Genomic DNA, 20,851 nt, shown 5'->3' on the forward strand with positions numbered 1-20,851 from the left:
ATACATGTTGGAATAAATAAAAACGAACGAACATACAGTGTCCAATCTACTGTTCCCTTTATCAACCTCGTTTCAATTACAAATGTATTTGTATGGAATGTAGATTTACCATGTTTGTTTTAGAATTAACCTTTGACACAAATAAAAGAATTAAGAAAAAAACCCAAACCTGCTGTGAGAAGCAACACAAAACCACAGTTTCACGGTTAAAGGAGTCTCTTTTTTCTCTTTTTTAAGGGTTTTCCTCGAGGTGACAGTTCCGGTTATAGTTTAATAAAGTTATAGTATAATATAGTTTATTTTTATAGTATATATTATGTAATAAACCGAGTTCTATGGTGTTTTTTCAATAAAGGATTGCAACAGTTCGCCCTCTGGCGGTTATACAAGGTAACTGCAGTCAGTGTAAAGTTAGAAGGTTTAAATGACAAAAGTACTTCCGGTTATTCCTTTCAAAATAAATACACAATAAACAGTTAAAAAGTCAAAACCAGTCTGTTTCGAGGAGAAATTAGTGCAAAAACAATCTTCATCTGTCTTCTGTCATTAATTAATGTAATTACAGTCGGTAATTTATGAATAGTTCTGTAATTGAAATGAATTACAGACGATAATGTCGTTAAATAGAAGAAAACGGTAGTTTCTAGTGTCACCACCAGAGGGCGGTCTGTTCTCATCATCGCAACAACAGTCATCAAACTTTCTGCAGAAGAATTAAAAAAAGCTACTTATTTACTTTATTTTTTAGCACTTTAAACAAAAACAGCGGACCAAAGTGCAAAACTGCAATAAAAGACAATATTGACAAGACACAAGATATGAAACATAAAACAGATCATGAAACCTAAAATAGAGAAGAATCGAGGAGCGGACATGTTTTATTTAAATATATCTTTATTGACAAGGATTACAAATACAGTGTAAAGATGTGAACGTCCAGTGAACAGTAAACAGGTGGAACAGAGAACAGAAGAGCCAGGGGTTACAGTGGATTATAGACAAACTAAATATTCACAGTCTTAATCGCCTTTTGATCAGAACAATCAATACGTGATTTAAAATACATTTACATTTCCTTCTGAAACACAACAAAACAAGGGTTTTTGTTAATGAATTTACTTTTATGTATAAACAATTTTGCCAGAATTAAAAATAGATTTATTAAAAAGTAACATGTTTCTTCTTCTCTAGGACATAACAGGAAACCAAACACAACATTTTCCCAAAACAAAGAAAAATCTTGGGTGAAATTATCAATAATAATCTACAGAGTTCTGCCCAAAATGTTTTAGTGTAAGAACAAAACCAAAACATGTAAAACAGTTTCTGGATAAACGTCACAAAATGAGCAGTTTGTATTAATGTTGTTTTTTTTTAATTTCTGCATATAATGACTGGCCGGGTAAAACTTATGGATCATTTTGAAGGAAAACTCCTTAACCTTGTTAACAATTAAACATTTATGAGGAGCATCCACACTTTTTTCCTGTTAATATTTTTAATAAACTGATTCCAATAAGCAGTAACATAATGTCTCTTTGGAAAAGAGCTCGTATGTTCCTGTTAGTGTTTCAGGTTTTAATGAGAAACAGATTTTTCCTCTGGAGAGTTCATTGAACTGGGGAGAGAAACGTTTGTAAAAAGACTTACTCATAAATTACAGTTCAATTCCTTTTATCCTTGATCTGGACAAAGGATTGTTATTGTTGATTATCTATGGCTGGATTTGTCCTTTGTTGTCTTTTTAACAGAAATGTGTTAATTTTTTATAAAAATACAACCTTGTATGAACTTTAAAATGTATCCATCCTGAAACTAAGAGACACCTTTGTTTTTTTCTGGTTTTCTTTTCATCACTAGATATGTATGACGGCCAGCTGGCCTGATGTTTCCTTTTCTAGTTAGAAGATGTTTGGATATCTGGATACATGAACTTTGTATTTTATTTTACACCAGGTGTTTTGAATTGATTTTTTTTCTTTTCTATACACGAATCCGGCGACTGGTTTGTGTGTGTCTCCATCTTGCGGCGGCGCCATTGCTGCGGTGACAGGTGTCAATCAATCATGATGCTGTTATTGTAACCTGACGCTCTACAGCATCATTATAGCTGGATTGATGATGTTAGACAGTCCTTCCATAAATAATGAAGGTATCTTAAATTAATGCTGATGTTCATTTATAAATAATGATTTGTTTGAGCGATAAGCAGGAAAGAATAGAGGAATAGGGAGATAAGGGAGTGTATGATTAAACACTAATATAGCATACGTTACGTGTGCTGACGTTAGTAGCTAGCTGCGCAACATTTAATCTTTATGGAAAGGCTACGTGATTAAAAAAACCAACAACAACACCTGTTTATGTTTTGTTTTATTTTAGGTATCCAAGAATATTTTATTGATCGCCTGGCGTCCGATGACCAAAAAAAACGCAATTACAGGTCTCTAATTGAAGGGCAGAACTATCTCAGCTCCGGAGGATACAGAATACGTACATACATAACCCCAATCTGCAGATAAAACTAGTTTGTTGAGGAAAAAATATTAACTATTTGTAGCTGCAGAGGAAAAAAATAATCTCACGAGGAAAACAAGAATATTACTCACGCCTCGGAGCCTTTTCAACATAATATAGCAGTCAAAAAAAAAGAAAAGAGAAGTAAGAGGGATACAAAACATGTACTGTATGTTGTTATATTATACTAATTTATTGAAACACATGGCGAGTCAAACATTTACCAAAGCAGCTGCCAAACACTCCTAAACAAGGTAGTAAGACGGTGGTTCTGCAGAACTGCAGCAGTAAATCCTTATAAAGAGTGCAGCTCCGACGAGGAGCTCCACTCTTCAGTAGGGATTTCATATGGATCCAGACCGTTAATAATCATTATTTTCTCCATATACCGCTCCCTGGCTTCCTTGTTTAAGGTATCCCGGTAAATTCCAGTTCCTTTCCAGCAGTTTAACATCTTTTTTTTTGCGTTCCGTCTGTTCACTTGGTGAAACAGAAAAGTAGTTTTGAAAGTCCGTCCCGTCTTCTTTCGCTATCAAAACAAATGCAGCGACGGGGACAGGAGTTTTCCGATGATACAAATACATTAAGAGCCTGGCAGGGAGCGGAGGAGCGGAGCCGCCACCGCAGTAATGGCGGCCGCTCGACTTCGGGTTTTGCTGGATTCGTGTATACCATGTAAACCCTGGGGAGGCTTAAAATGGGGCGTCTTCTGTATCAACATTTAGTCTGAAGAGCAAAATGTGCTGGAAACGTCACGTGTGATGTGCTAAATAAATCTGCACTGGGAGCAACAGTGTGCGTCTCCTCTCTGGTTTTTTCCTGGATCTCTGCTCTGAGACCAGAACCTGTTCAGATATTGGATGTGACACCTATTTTACCCTTTCACCAAACATCACAATATCACATTTTTCCATAAACTATTCCAGTTTAGTGTTACGGGGCGAGGGCTGCCCTGGAGGCATCTATCAATTATATTATCTAAGGTTAAATTACAATAATAATAACATTCTATTTTCTATCCAGTCAAGTAGACGATCATGTTCTGGTTTAGAATTGTATCCATGAATGTTAGCAGTAATAAAGTCATGTTATTAGGTGTAACTAGCAGTAAAGTGTAATGACATGGCTGTCCCAGTCTGCATGCAGGAATCTCCAGTAAAGACATTTTTATCTGTGCTGGTTCCAGCAGACGCTCAGAACTGGGAGAAAACCACATGTCATTACCCGTGGTGACCTCCAAACATTTACATCTGCAGATAAGGAATGAGATTCCTGAAAGAAACAAAGATCTGTTGGAAGTTGTTTGGAAAATAAAAACAAGCCTTTACGCTTACAGTTCTGGCTTAAGGCTGGGATTTAAATTCATTTGGATTATATTTAAAATCTTTAAAACTAATAACTGAAACAAAAGCACAAAAAATGTATGAAGTGTTAAGACATTTTCCCACTGATTTAGAAGACTGATATCCTTACTTACCCCTTGTATGATGGACTTTGCTGTATTATTTTACTTAAATGTCATGTATTTAATGTATTTATTATTGTTTGTACCTTATTTTCATATTATATTACTGTATAATTGTCATGGGACATTCAATATACACACTTTATTCTCAGGTTTACATACTATATTATATTTATGATAGAGCTTACATCTGGTATTAAACAGGTTATTTTTGTAAAAATGATATATATTTATTTATACAAATGAGTGTATAGTATAAAAAGTAAATACAGACATATAATTTATGTTTAGTTGTGGAAAGGGGGTGGGATTAAATACATTTATACTTCCTCCCACTCCTTTTCCAACATGTAACTGAAATATGTATTTTGATGTGTTTTTTTTCTTTATGTGGTGGAATGTCCACCTGGATTTGTTTTCTTATCTTTTCTTCTTCTTTTTTTATACATGTTGAAATAAATAAAAAGGAACGAACATACAGTGTCCAATCTACTGTTCCCTTTATCAACCTCGTTTCAATTACAAATGTATTTGTATGGAATGTAGATTTACCATGTTTGTTTTAGAATGAACCTTTGACACAAATAAAAGAATTAAGAAAAAAACCCAAACCTGCTGTGAGAAGCAACACAAAACCACAGTTTCACGGTTAAAGGAGTCTCTTTTTTCTCTTTTTTAAGGGTTTTCCTCGAGGTGACAGTTCCGGTTATAGTTTAATAAAGTTATAGTATAATATAGTTTATTTTTATAGTATATATTATGTAATAAACCGAGTTCTATGGTGTTTTTTCAATAAAGGATTGCAACAGTTCGCCCTCTAGCGGTTATACAGGGTAACTGCAGTCAGTGTAAAGTTAGAAGGTTTAAATGACAAAATTACTTCCTGTTATTGCTTTCAAAATAAATCCACATTAAACAGTTAAAAAGGCAAAAAACGAGTCTGTTTCGAGGAGAAATTAGTGCAAAAACAATCTTCATCTGTCTTCTGTCATTAATTAATGTAATTACAGTCGGTAATTTATGAATAGTTCTGTAATTGAAATGAATTACAGACGATAATGTCGTTAAATGGAACAAAACTGTAGTTTCTAGTGTCACCACCAGAGGGCGGTCGTAACACCGTAACACCAGTCATGAAACTGTAGAAAAATAAAGAAAAGCTACAAATGATTTTTATTTTGTTGTATTTCATTTTATTTGTGTTGTTATTAATACTGCTGCCTCAGTAAAGTTGTAGATTGTATAACTGTATAAACTTTATACAAAATAGTGTTAAAAGCTATATATTTACTTTATTTCTTAGCACTTTAAACAAAAACAGCGGACCAAAGTGTAAAACTGCAATAAAAGACAATATTGACAAGACACAAGATATGAAACATAAAACAGATCATGAAACCTAAAATAGAGAAGAATCAAGGACGGACATGTTTAACATACCGGCTGTGATTTAAATTAATTTGGATTATATTTTAAATCTTTAAAACTAACAACTGAAACAAAAGCACAAAAAATGTATGAAGTGTTAAGACATTTTCCCACTGATTTAGAAGACTGATATCCTTACTTACCCCTTGTAAGATGGACTTTGTTGTATTATTTTACTTAAATGTCATGTATTTAATTTATTTATTATTGTTTGTACCTTATTTTCATATTATATTACTGTATAATTGTCATGGGACATTCAATCTACACACTTTATTCTCAGGTTTACATACTATATTATATTTATGATAGAGCTTACATCTGGTATTAAACAGGTTATTTTTGTAAAAATGATATATATTTATTTATACAAATTAGTGTATAGTATAAAAAGTAAATACAGACATATCATTTATGTTTAGTTGTGGAAAGGGGGTGGGATTAAATACATTTATACTTCCTCCCACTCCTTTTCCAACATGTAACTGAAATATGTGTTTTGATGTGTTTTTTTTTCTTTATGTGGTGGAATGTCCACCTGTATTTGTTTTCTTATCTTTTCTTCTTCTTTTTTTATACATTTTGAAATGAATAAAAACGAACGAACATACAGTGTCCAATCTACTGTTCCCTTTATCAACCTCGTTTCAATTACAAATGTATTTGTATGGAATGTAGATTTACCATGTTTGTTTTAGAATGAACCTTTGACACAAATAAAAGAATTAAGAAAAAAACCCAAACCTGCTGTGAGAAGCAACACAAAACCACAGTTTCACGGTTAAAGGAGTCTCTTTTTTCTCTTTTTTAAGGGTTTTCCTCGAGGTGACAGTTCTGGTTATAGTATAATAAAGTTATAGTATAATATAGTTTATTTTTATAGTATATATTATGTAATAAACCGAGTTCTATGGTGTTTTTTCAATAAAGGATTGCAACAGTTCGCCCTCTAGCGGTTATACAAGGTAACTGCAGTCAGTGTAAAGTTAGAAGGTTTAAATGACAAAAGTACATCCTGTTATTCCTTTCAAAATAAATACACAATAAATAGTTAAAAAGTCAAAACGAGTCTGTTTCGGGGAGAAATTAGTGCAAAAACAATCTTCATCTGTCTTCTGTCATTAATTAATGTAATTACAGTCGGTAATTTATGAATAGTTCTGTAATTAAAATGAATTTCAGACGATAATGTCGTTAAGTGGAATAAAACGGTAGTTTCTAGTGTCACCACCAGAGGGCGGTCTGTTCTCATCATCGCAACAACAGTCATCAAACTTTCTGCAGAAGAATAAAAAAAAAGCTACAGATTTACTTTATTTTTTAAGCACTTTAACCAAAAACAGCGGACCAAAGTGCAAATCTGCAATAAAAGACAATATTGACAAGACACAAGATATGAAACATAAAACAGATCATGAAACCTAAAATAGAGAAGAATCGAGGACCGGACATGTTTAACATACCGGCTGTGGTTTAAATGAATTTGGATTATATTTAAAATCTTTAAAACTAATAACTGAAACAAAAGCACAAAAAATGTATGAAGTGTTAAGACATTTTCCCACTGATTTAGAAGACTGATATCCTTACTTACCCCTTGTATGATGGACTTTGCTGTATTATTTTACTTAAATGTCATGTATTTAATTTATTTATTATTGTTTGTACCTTATTTTCATATTATATTACTGTATAATTGTCATGGGACATTCAATCTACACACTCTCCGCTCGTCTCTTCTCTTTTTTAAGGGTTTTCCTCGAGGTGACAGTTCCGGTTATAGTATAATAAAGTTATAGTATAATATAGTTTATTTTTATAGTATATATTATGTAATAAACCGAGTTCTATGGTGTTTTTTCAATAAAGGATTGCAACAGTTCGCCCTCTGGCGGTTATACAAGGTAACTGCAGTCTGTGTAAAGTTAGAAGGTTTAAATGACAAAAGTACTTACTGTTATTCCTTTCAAAATAAATCCACAATAAACAGTTAAAAAGTCAAAACGAGTTTGTTTCGAGGAGAAATTAGTGCAAGAACAATATTCATCTGTCTTCTGTCATTAATTAATGTAATTACAGTCGGTAATCTATGAATAGTTCTGTAATTAAAATGAATTACAGATGATAATTCTTCTAAAAGGGATTTTATTTTAAAAACTCTGGACTTAAAACATACTTAAAAACAAAAAGACGTTTCGGTGTTCATCCAAACACCTTCATCAGTTGCTGATACATCTGGTATTAAACAGGTTATTTTTGTAAAAAAGTTATAGTATAATATAGTTTATTTTTATAGTATATATTATGTAATAAACCGAGTTCTATGGTGTTTTTTCAGTAAAGGATTGCAACAGTTCGCCCTCTAGCGGTTATACAAGGTAACTGCAGTCAGTGTAAAGTTAGAAGGTTTAAATGACAAAAGTACTTCCTGTTATTCCTTTCAAAATAAATCGACAATAAACAGTTAGTTAAAAGGCAAAACGAGTCTGTTTCGAGGAGAAATTAGTGCAAGAACAATCTTCATCTGTCTTCTGTCATCATACGACACGTTTCGTTGACGTCTTTGTATCGCGAAATTTCGTGGCATGATATATTGTTGCACCCCTACTACCTACTAACTTTTTTTTTATCATTCTCATTTTACTAATTGTACTTGTCTTTGTTTCTGTTTTCTTTTTCTTATTGCATTTTTACCTTTTCTGCTTTTAACACCTTACCTGCCTATATTGGACTACAGATGGAAACTAGCCTTGTGCTACAATCTGGCACATTTACATATGTATATATGTTCATCAATGTGCATCGTCCTGAGAAATAAATAAAGTAAAGTAAAGTACCAAGAGTCATCACCAGAAAAATAACTTGTTCTTTGACCATTTTCACCTGTTTCAAGTAGATTTTCACTTGAAATAAGTAGAAAAATCTGCCAGTGGAACAAGATTTATCTTCTCATTACAAACAAAACAATCTTGTTCCACTGGCAGATTTTTCTACTTATTTTAAGTGAAAATCTACTTGAAACAGGTGAAAATGGTTGTTTTTGAGTCTTGTCTGGAATGTAATGAGATTTTTTTTGACTAAAAATTAGACATTTTAACTAGAAATAAGACAAATATTCTTGTTAAGATTTTGAGTTTTTGCAGTGTAAAATAACTAGTGAAATCGATCATGTTGTTCTGATTTGCATTTGTAGTTATTTTATATGTATTAAGTAATAGAATAATCAATACAAATAGACACAGAGTAATTCCATAAATGTATTTAAAAAACAAACATTTACATTTTCCCCTGAAGCCGAGGTGGCGCTGCCGGACCTTCAGACCCGACTGACGCCCCTGCTTAACATTCTGGCTTTAATTGTTCTTTTGAACGTAATGTTGGATTTGGATTCTTTGTTTTCTTTATTCAGATTGTTCCATAAACTGATTCCTTTCACAGAAACACAACGTTCCATCAATTTAATCCTGAATCTTGTTTTTTTTTAAAATCTCTGTTGCTTTTAAGTTATACTTGCTTTCTCTTTTTTCAAATCTTCTGAATGTTGATTGGTAAAGTTTTTTTATGAGCTTTAAACATCATTTGCAGAATACTTTAGTCTACTAGTTAACTAAACTGAATCTGCATTTGTTCAAAAAACAAGACACTGTGCATAATTTCCTGAACCAGCAGTATTTCTGTAAATCCCAGTTAATCTTTAAAAAATATCTGGCTTGATCTACTTTTAAAAAATTAAGGCGACTTTTTCACATGAGATTTTTATGTAGATCTTGAAAGACTAGTCTTTGTATAAACTACTTAATTTTTAGTATGTACAGAATTCATTTGCAAGTAAAGTCAACTTAATTTTGATAAATAAAGTCAACTTAACACAATTAAGTTGACTTTACTTGCAAAATGTATTATTTACATACAATAAATTAAGTAGTTTATAGAAAGACTAGTCTTTCTTGATCTACATAATAATCTCATGCAAAAAATGACTTTTTTTTAAGTAGATCAAGCACAATATTTGTATCAGTTCATGCACTTACAGCAGAAAAAGTAAAAAGTTATACAGTATAGGAATATAAATATTAAACACAGCTGAACAATAAGGACAGTAAAAGATAAAAAAAACATTGAAACACTAGATATACTTAATAAAACTAAATCAAACATCCACAGAGTGCTTAAGGATGATTATAAAACAACGGGACTGAGTAGAAAACTGTTAACGGTCATAATATTTCTCCTTTAATCATTTTATTTTAACCTTTGAGAAAAACATTATGACTTCATGAACTCCTGCTGTAAATGCTCATATATATATATATATATATATATATATATATATATATATATATATATATATATATATATATATATATATATATATATATATATATATATATATACATATATATATATATATATATATATATATATATATATACATATATATATATATATATATATATATATATATATATATATATATATTATATTGTATTGTATTTTAAATGCTCAGTCTCTCTTTATAAATGTCAGAATGAACCTGTAGTTTAGTTTTCTTCCACCTGCGTTCAGCTTTTATGACTTCATGAACTCCTGCTGTAAATGCTCATATATATATATATATATATATATATATATATATATATATATATATATATATATATATATATATATATATATATATATATATATATATACATATATATATATATATATATATATATATATATATATATATATATATTATATTGTATTTTAAATGCTCAGTCTCTCTTTATAAATGTCAGAATGAACCTGTAGTTTAGTTTTCTTCCACCTGCGTTCAGCTTTTCAACACTGTTTTGTATAAAGTTTATACAGTTATACAATCTACAACTTTACTGAGGCAGCAGTATTAATAACAACACCAATAAAATGAAATACAACAAAATAAAAAACATTTGTAGCTTTTCTTTATTTTTCTACAGTTTCATGACTGGTGTTACGGTGTTACGACCGCCCTCTGGTGGTGACACTAGGAACTACAGTTTTGTTCCACTTAACGACATTATCGTCTGTAATTCATTTAAATTACAGAAATAAGTTACCGACTGTAATTACATTAATTAATGACAGAAGACGGATGAAGATTGTTTTTGCACCAATTTCTCCTCCAATATGACTCGTTGTTGTCGTGCCTTTTTACTGTTTATTGTCGATTTATTTTGAAAGGAATAACAGGATGTACTTTTGTCATTTAAACCTTCTAACTTTACACTAACTGCAGTTACCTTGTATAACCGCTACTTTACACTGCGAACTGTTGCAATTCTCTTATTGAAAAAACACCATAGAACTCGGTTTATTACATAATATAAACTATAAAAATAAACTATATTATACTATAACTTTATTATACTATAACCGGAACTGTCACCTCGAGGAAAACCCTTAAAAAGAGAAGAGACGAGCGGAGAGGAGCCGAGTAAATGGAAAAGCCCCAGAGGCCGCGTCGTTCTGGGAGAAAACGGGAAAAAGTTCCGGTTATAGTATAATAAAGTTATAGTTTAATATAGTTTATTTTTATAGTATATATTATGTAATAAACCGAGTTCTATGGTGTTTTTTCAATAAAGGATTGCAACAGTTCGCCCTCTAGCGGTTATACAAGGTAACTGCAGTCAGTGTAAAGTTAGAAGGTTTAAATGACAAAAGTACTTCCTGTTATTCCTTTCAAAATAAATCCACAATAAACAGTTAAAAAGGCAAAACCAGTCTGTTTCGAGGAGAAATTAGTGCAAAAACAATCTTCATCTGTCTTCTGTCATTAATTAATGTAATTACAGTCGGTAATTTATGAATAGTTCTGTAAATAAAATTAATTACAGACGATAACGTTGTTAAATGGAACAAAACGGTAGTTTCTAGTGTCACCACCAGAGGGCGGTCGTAACACCGTAACACCAGGGGCCTGTACTACGAAGCAAGTTCAACATATCCAGGATATCTTTTCCTTATCCAGATTCACTAAGCGGGACAATTGCAATCACGCTAAGCGGTCACACGACGGTGGTTATCAACTCGGTATATCAACCCAGGTTTCTCCAATCTGGATATGAGCGCGTGCACATAAAAGGGGCAGTGTTTTCACCGCATGACCAATCGCAAGCATGGAGAAGTCCGCTGTCAGAGCCGCTTATTTCAGTAGCGAAGAGCAAACAATAATTTTACGGAAATATGATGAGTATAGGCATATAATACAGGCAAAAAGCAACACAGTTGCAGCTGCAAAATGCAGGAAAGACAGCTGGCAAAAGATCGCTGACTGTATAAATGCGTAAGTTCATAGGGATATAAACATATATTTGAATATTCTGGGAATCTTAATCTTAAACTGTAAACCATGATCAGCAATATTAAAATAATAAAAGGCTTGCAATATTTCAGTTGATTTGTAATGAATCCAGAATGTATGACATTTTTTTTGTTTTTGTGTTTGCATTACAGAAAATCACAATATTCTAATTTTCTGAGACAGTCTGTATATATTGGTTCTATAACTATTGTTGTTGACCGATAACTTGTGCTGATGCTGTACCAAAGAATTGTGTTTTTTTATTTATTTTATTTTATTTTTTATTTTTTCAGGAGGGGGGTATTTAGTATTTTAAAGTGACTTCTCAGAATGTTCGAGGGACGAAATTGAAAATCCCTTTTTTGCTATCCCCTTACAAATGCATCTTCTTTTTCATTTCTTCTTGATTTATTTATTTAATTGGTATTAGTTTTGGATTGACTGTACATCGGATTTTGGGTGATGATTTGTTTTATTTATTCATTGATTGATTTATTTTTTATTTTCTCCTCCACCTCTTTTTTCTTTTTTTCCTTTTTTTTTGGATCGTTCATACAGGTACTCATCAGGGAAAGCAAAGGGGTTTTGGCGGTCCCTGAATACGCGTTCTCTTCGGAGGGATCCTCTCACGATCCGCGCACCGAGCTCCACTGGATTCTCTTCGAAAGGGCATGCCATTTTCCAAGAGAGCTGATTGGTCAGTGGGCGGTGCTTTTATACCCGGCGATCTGTATCTCGAACATAACCTGCTCCGGAGCAGGTTAGCTGTTCAGCATAAGTTACCATGGCGATGTGCCCCGATAAGAAGTGAACCACCGTCGTAGTCCTGAAAACCCAGGGTTAAACCTGAAGTTACCTCGCTAACCCCAAATCCCGCTTCGTAGTACAGGCCCCAGTAATGAAACTGTAGAAAAATAAAGAAAAGCTACAAATGTTTTTTATTTTGTTGTATTTCATTTTATTTGTGTTGTTATTAACACTGCTGCCTCAGTAAAGTTGTAGATTGTATAATTGTATTAACTTCATACAAAATAGTTTTAAAAGCTATGTATTTACTTTATTTTTTAGCACTTTAAACAAAAACAGCGGACCAAAGTGCAAAACTGCAATAAAAGACAATATTGACAAGACACAAGACATGAAACATAAAACAGATCATGAAACCTAAAATAGAGAAGAATCGAGGACCGGACATGTTTAACATACCGGCTGTGATTTAAATTAATTTGGATTATATTTAAAATCTTTAAAACTAATAACTGAAACAAAAGCACAAAAAATGTATGAAGTGTTAAGACATTTTCCCACTGATTTAGAAGACTGATATCCTTACTTACCCCTTGTATGATGGACTTTGCTGTATTATTTTACTTAAATGTCATGTATTTAATTTATTTATTATTGTTTGTACCTTATTTTCATATTATATTACTGTATAATTGTCATGGGACATTCAATCTACACACTTTATTCTCAGGTTTACATACTATATTATATTTATGATAGAGCTTACATCTGGTATTAAACAGGTTATTTTTGTAAAAATGATATATATTTATTTATACAAATGAGTGTATAGTATAAAAAGTAAATACAGACATATCATTTATGTTTAGTTGTGGAAAGGGGGTGGGATTAAATACATTTATACTTCCTCCCACTCCTTTTCCAACATGTAACTGAAATATGTGTTTTGATGTGTTTTTTTTCTTTATGTGGTGGAATGTCCACCTGGATTTGTTTTCTTATCTTTTCTTCTTCTTTTTTATACATTTTGAAATGAATAAAAACGAACGAACATACAGTGTCCAATCTACTGTTCCCTTTATCAACCTCGTTTCAATTACAAATGTATTTGTATGGAATGTAGATTTACCATGTTTGTTTTAGAATGAACCTTTGACACAAATAAAAGAATTAGGAAAAAAACCCACACCTGCTGTGAGAAGCAACACAAAACCACAGTTTCACGGTTAAAGGAGTCTCTTTTTTCTCTTTTTTAAGGGTTTTCCTCGAGGTGACAGTTCCGGTTATAGTATAATAAAGTTATAGTATAATATAGTTTATTTTTATAGTATATATTATGTAATAAACCGAGTTCTATGGTGTTTTTTCAATAAAGGATTGCAACAGTTCGCCCTCTAGCGGTTATACAAGGTAACTGCAGTCAGTGTAAAGTTAGAAGGTTTAAATGACAATAGTACTTCCTGTTATTGCTTTCAAAATAAATCCACATTAAACAGTTAAAAAGGCAAAAAACCAGTCTGTTTCGAGGAGAAATTAGTGCAAAAACAATCTTCATCTGTCTTCTGTCATTGATTAATGTAATTACAGTCGATAATTTATGAATAGTTCTGTAATTAAAATTAATTACAGACGATAATGTCGTTAAATGGAACAAAACTGTAGTTTCTAGTGTCACCACCAGAGGGCGGTCGTAACACCGTAACACCAGTAATGAAACTGTAGAAAAATAAAGAAAAGCTACAAATGTTTTTTATTTTGTTGTATAGACCCCTTTCCGTGTTTGTAAACAAGTATGACGTAGGCATGCTGCGCGCGCATTGTTGCGGCAGAAAGACGGAGTTCATGACAGTTTACACCAGCCGATTGACGGAAAAAGATCATGGAAATTACGTTACTAAACTATTTTTGGCGGATGGAAAGTAACTTCCTTCCCGGAGGAAGATATCACAAAGTGGCCCGATGTCCAATGGCCGGATATTCATCTGTATTTGGTTGAGAAAGCTAGTGTTTACACTCAGGAGAAGCTGCGACACTGTCAGCAGCTGTCACAGCTGAAGTTTGTAAAGAATTATGACAACTGAATGTATTGTATACACTAGACATTTTAAGTTATTTCATTATTTCATATTTATTTAATTTATCTTATTATTTTTGTTAATTTACTGTGTCCCCTTTGTTTCTTAATGAGTTTCATTAAGCATTGCCTTTGAATGAAAGCCATGTCATGTGTACCTTTGTCTGTGCTGCTGAATGAAGCTGATAGTTAATTAAAAAAAAATGAAAAATTATATGAGCTTTATTGTCCATCCTGCATCTCACATTATCACCATTAATTTACAGAAACATATTCCCACTAATATGATAAAAAGAAAAACATTAAAAGGCATATAATGCAAAATACTGTTTTTTAAAACTTAGTTCATTATTTTTAGGTAAATTCATTATTTCTATTTGACGGTTTGTGGGGATTAATATATCTATAATATACCTGAGTTTGATATACAACACATAGTGAATATATGTATATTTGTGCAGCATATTTACAGCTGTAGAAGTTGGATGTTTGTAGCTTAAAAAGAGAAAATAATCAATACATTTACACAATCGGTGAGAAAAAACAAATAACTCCGGTAGTTTATTAGCGAAATTGTAATAGTCAAGTAAATCATTAATGGCTGATATTCAATTCATAGTCACAGCTCCAAATCACTGATGAGAAAATAAAAAAATGTCAAGACTTGATGTTATTATTCAGAACCTTTATTTCTTAGATTTTTTCGGAACAACACTTTTACTAAGGTTTGTGAGACTAGCACACACAATAACAATATCATCATTATTCCTCTGGGAATTGCAAAAAATGTATGTTCCTCAGGATTTGGATTTGTACACCCGTACACACAACAGCTGGTGGGCATGTTGTTATTCTATAACGTTACTGCAACTCCAAAAACGCAACTTAAGAAACAAATCTTCCTTCGCTCTAGTCAAACTCATGCAACTTCTTCCGCCGCAACAATGCGCGCCCATCCTGTGATGACGTAGGCTGGAAAGGGGTCTATTTCATTTTATTTGTGTTGTTATTAATACTGCTGCCTCAGTAAAGTTGTAGATTGTATAACTGTATACACTTTATACAAAATAGTGTTAAAAGCTATATATTTACTTTATTTTTTAGCACTTTAAACAAAAACAGCGGACCAAAGTTGCAAAACTGCAATAAAAGACAATATTGACAAGACACAAGATATGAAACATAAAACAGATCATGAAACCTAAAATAGAGAAGAATCGAGGACCGGACATGTTTAACATACCGGCTGTAATTTAAATTAATTTGGATTATATTTAAAATCTTTAAAACTAATAACTGAAACAAAAGCACAACAAATGTATGAAGTGTTAAGACATTTTCCCACTGATTTAGAAGACTGATATCCTTACTTACCCCTTGTATGATGGACTTTGCTGTATTATTTTACTTAAATGTCATGTATTTAATTTATTTATTATTGTTTGTACCTTATTTTCATTTTATATTACTGTATAATTGTCATGGGACATTCAATCTACACACTTTATTCTCAGGTTTACATACTATATTATATTTATGATAGAGCTTACATCTGGTATTAAACAGGTTATTTTTGTAAAAATGATATATATTTATTTATACAAATGAGTGTATAGTATAAAAAGTAAATACAGACATATCATTTATGTTTAGTTGTGGAAAGGGGGTGGGATTAAATACATTTATACTTCCTCCCACTCCTTTTCCAACATGTAACTGAAATATGTGTTTTGATGTGTTTTTTTTCTTTATGTGGTGGAATGTCCACCTGGATTTGTTTTCTTATCTTTTCTTCTTCTTTTTTATACATTTTGAAATGAATAAAAACGAACGAACATACAGTATCCAATCTACTGTTCCCTTTATCAACCTCGTTTCAATTACAAATGTATTTGTATGGAATGTAGATTTACCATGTTTGTTTTAGAATGAACCTTTGACACAAATAAAAGAATTAGGAAAAAACCCCACACCTGCTGTGAGAAGCAACACAAAACCACAGTTTCACGGTTAAAGGAGTCTCTTTTTTCTCTTTTTTAAGGGTTTTCCTCGAGGTGACAGTTCCGGTTATAGTATAATAAAGTTATAGTATAATATAGTTTATTTTTATAGTATATATTATGTAATAAACCGAGTTCTATGGTGTTTTTTCAATAAAGGATTGCAACAGTTCGCCCTCTAGCGGTTATACAAGGTAACTGCAGTCAGTGTAAAGTTAGAAGATTTAAATGACAAAATTACTTCCTGTTATTGCTTTCAAAATAAATCCACATTAAACAGTTAAAAAGGCAAAAAACGAGTCTGTTTCGAGGAGAAATTAGTGCAAAAACAATCTTCATCTGTCTTCTGTCATTAATTAATGTAATTACAGTCGGTAATTTATGAATAGTTCTGTAATTAAAATTAATTACAGACGATAATGTCGTTAAATGGAACAAAACTGTAGTTTCTAGTGTCACCACCAGAGGGCGGTCGTAACACCGTAACACCAGTAATGAAACTGTAGAAAAATAAAGAAAAGCTACAAATGTTTTTTATTTTGTTGTATAGACCCCTTTCCGTGTTTGTAAACAAGTATGACGTAGGCATGCTGCGCGCGCATTGTTGCGGCAGAAAGACGGAGTTCATGACAGTTTACACCAGCCATTGACGGAAAAAGATCATGGAAATTACGTTACTAAACTAACTTTGGCGGATGGAAAGTAACTTCCTTCCCGGAGGAAGATATCACAAAGTGGCCCGATGTCCAATGGCCGGATATTCATCTGTATTTGGTGGAGAAACCTAGTGTTTACACTCAGGAGAAGCTGCAGCTGTCAGCAGCTGTCACAGCTGAAGTTTGTAAAGAATTATGACAACTGAATGTATTGTATACACTAGACATTTTAAGTTATTTCATTATTTCATATTTATTTAATTTATCTTCCCCTTATCTTATCTGTCCCCTTTGTTTCTTAATGAGTTTCATTAAGCATTGCCTTTGAATGAAAGCCATGTCATGTGTACCTTTGTCTGTGCTGCTGAATGAAGCTGATAGTTAATTAAAAAAAAATTAAAAATTATATGAGCTTTATTGTCCATCCTGCATCTCACATTATCACCATTAATTTACAGAAACATATTCCCACTAATATGATAAAAAGAAAAACATTAAAAGGCATATAATGCAAAATACTGTTTTTTAAAACTTAGTTCATTATTTTTAGGTAAATTCATTATTTTTATTTGACGGTTTGTGGGGATTAATATATCTATAATATACCTGAGTTTGATATACAACACATAGTGAATATATGTATATTTGTGCAGCATATTTAAAGCTGTGGAAGTTGGATGTTTGTAGCTTTAAAAAGAGAAAATAATCAATACATTTACACAATCAGTGAGAAAAAACAAATAACTCCGGTAGTTTATTAGCAAAATTGTAATAGTCAAGTAAATCATTAATGGCTGATATTCAATTCATAGTCACAGCTCCAAATCACTGATGAGAAAATAAAAAAATGTCAAGACTTGATGTTATTATTCAGAACCCTTATTTTTTAGATTTTTTCGGAACAACACTTTTACTAAGGTTTGTGAGACTAGCACACACAATAACAATATCATCATTATTCCTCTGGGAATTGCAAAAAATGTATGTTCCTCAGGATTTGGATTTGTACACCCGTACACACAACAGCTGGTGGACATGTTGTTCTTCTATAACGTTACTGCAACTCCAAAAACGCAATTTAAGAAACAAATCTTCCCTCGCTCCATTCAAACTCATACAACTTCTACCGCTCTTCCGCCGCAACAATGCGCGCCCATCCTGTGATGACGTAGGCTGGAAAGGGGTCTATTTCATTTTATTTGTGTTGTTATTAATACTGCTGCCTCAGTAAAGTTGTAGATTGTATAACTGTATAAACTTTATACAAAATAATGTTGAAAGCTATATATTTACTTTATTTTTTAGCACTTTAAACAAAAACAGCGGACCAAAGTGCAAAACTGCAATAAAGACAATATTGACAAGACACAAGATATGAAACATAAAACAGATCATGAAACCTAAAATAGAGAAGAATCGAGGACCGGACATGTTTAACATACCGGCTGTGATTTAAATTAATTTGGATTATATTTAAAATCTTTAAAACTAATAACTGAAACAAAAGCACAAAAAATGTATGAAGTGTTAAGACATTTTCCCACTGATTTAGAAGACTGATATCCTTACTTACCCCTTGTATGATGGACTTTGCTGTATTATTTTACTTAAATGTCATGTATTTAATTTATTTATTATTGTTTCTACCTTATTTTCATATTATATTACTGTATAATTGTCATGGGACATTCAATCTACACACTTTATTCTCAGGTTTACATACTATATTATATTTATGATAGAGCTTACATCTGGTATTAAACAGGTTATTTTTGTAAAAATGATATATATTTATTTATACAAATTAGTGTATAGTATAAAAAGTAAATACAGACATATCATTTATGTTTAGTTGTGGAAAGGGGGTGGGATTAAATACATTTATACTTCCTCCCACTCCTTTTCCAACATGTAACTGAAATATGTGTTTTGATGTGTTTTTTTTCTTTATGTGGTGGAATGTCCACCTGTATTTGTTTTCTTATCTTTTCTTATTTATTTTTTATACATGTTGAAATAAATAAAAAGGAACGAACATACAGTGTCCAATCTACTGTTCCCTTTATCAACCTCGTTTCAATTACAAATGTATTTGTATGGAATGTAGATTTACCATGTTTGTTTTAGAATGAACCTTTGACACAAATAAAAGAATTAAGAAAAAAACCCAAACCTGCTGTGAGAAGCAACACAAAACCACAGTTTCACGGTTAAAGGAGTCTCTTTTTTCTCTTTTTTAAGGGTTTTCCTCGAGGTGACAGTTCCGGTTATAGTATAATAAAGTTATAGTATAATATAGTTTATTTTTATAGTATACATTATGTAATAAACCGAGTTCTATGGTGTTTTTTCAATAAAGGATTGCAACAGTTCGCCCTCTAGCGGTTATACAAGGTAACTGCAGTCAGTGTAAAGTTAGAAGATTTAAATGACAAAATTACTTCCTGTTATTGCTTTCAAAATAAATCCACATTAAACAGTTAAAAAGGCAAAAAACGAGTCTGTTTCGAGGAGAAATTAGTGCAAAAACAATCTTCATCTGTCTTCTGTCATTAATTAATGTAATTACAGTCGATAATTTATGAATAGTTCTGTAATTAAAATGAATTACAGACGATAATGTCGTTAAATGGACCAAAACTGTAGTTTCTAGTGTCACCACCAGAGGGCGGTCGTAACACCGTAACACCAGTCATGAAACTGTAGAAAAATAAAGAAAAGCTACAAATGTTTTTATTTTGTTGTATTTCATTTTATTTGTGTTGTTATTAATACTGCTGCCTCAGTAAAGTTGTAGATTGTATAACTGTATACACTTTATACAAAATAGTGTTAAAAGCTATGTATTTACTTTATTTTTTAGCACTTTAAACCAAAACAGCGGACCAAAGTTGCAAAACTGCAATAAAAGACAATATTGACAAGACACAAGACATGAAACATAAAACAGATCATGAAACCTAAAATAGAGAAGAATCGAGGACCGGACATGTTTAACATACCGGCTGTGATTTAAATTAATTTGGATTATATTTAAAATCTTTAAAACTAATAACTGAAACAAAAGCACAAAAAATGTATGAAGTGTTAAGACATTTTCCCACTGATTTAGAAGACTGATATCCTTACTTACCCCTTGTATGATGGACTTTGCTGTATTATTTTACTTAAATGTCATGTATTTAATTTATTTATTATTGTTTGTACCTTATTTTCATATTATATTACTGTATAATTGTCATGGGACATTCAATCTACACACTTTATTCTCAGGTTTACATACTATATTATATTTATGATAGAGCTTACATCTGGTATTAAACAGGTTATTTTTGTAAAAATGATATATATTTATTTATACAAATTAGTGTATAGTATAAAAAGTAAATACTGACATATCATTTATGTTTAGTTGTGGAAAGGGGGTGGGATTAAATACATTTATACTTCCTCCCACTCCTTTTCCAACATGTAACTGAAATATGTGTTTTGATGTGTTTTTTTTCTTTATGTGGTGGAATGTCCACCTGGATTTGTTTTCTTATCTTTTCTTCTTCTTTTTTTATACATGTTGAAATAAATAAAAACGAACGAACATACAGTGTCCAATCTACTGTTCCCTTTATCAACCTCGTT

The 20,851-nt window shown here is 31.7% G+C and overlaps 1 protein-coding gene across 2 annotated transcripts in view; it reads right to left on the minus strand.

Moving 5' to 3' along the window:
* Nucleotides 1-20,851, minus strand: part of LOC133423113 (NACHT, LRR and PYD domains-containing protein 14-like) — a 485,953-nt gene that overhangs the window by 67,866 nt on the left and 397,236 nt on the right. The gene's annotated exons all lie outside the window — the stretch shown is intronic.

This window comes from Cololabis saira, chromosome 22 (assembly GCF_033807715.1).
Source record: "Cololabis saira isolate AMF1-May2022 chromosome 22, fColSai1.1, whole genome shotgun sequence".
NCBI classification, from domain to species: Eukaryota; Metazoa; Chordata; class Actinopteri; order Beloniformes; family Belonidae; genus Cololabis; species Cololabis saira.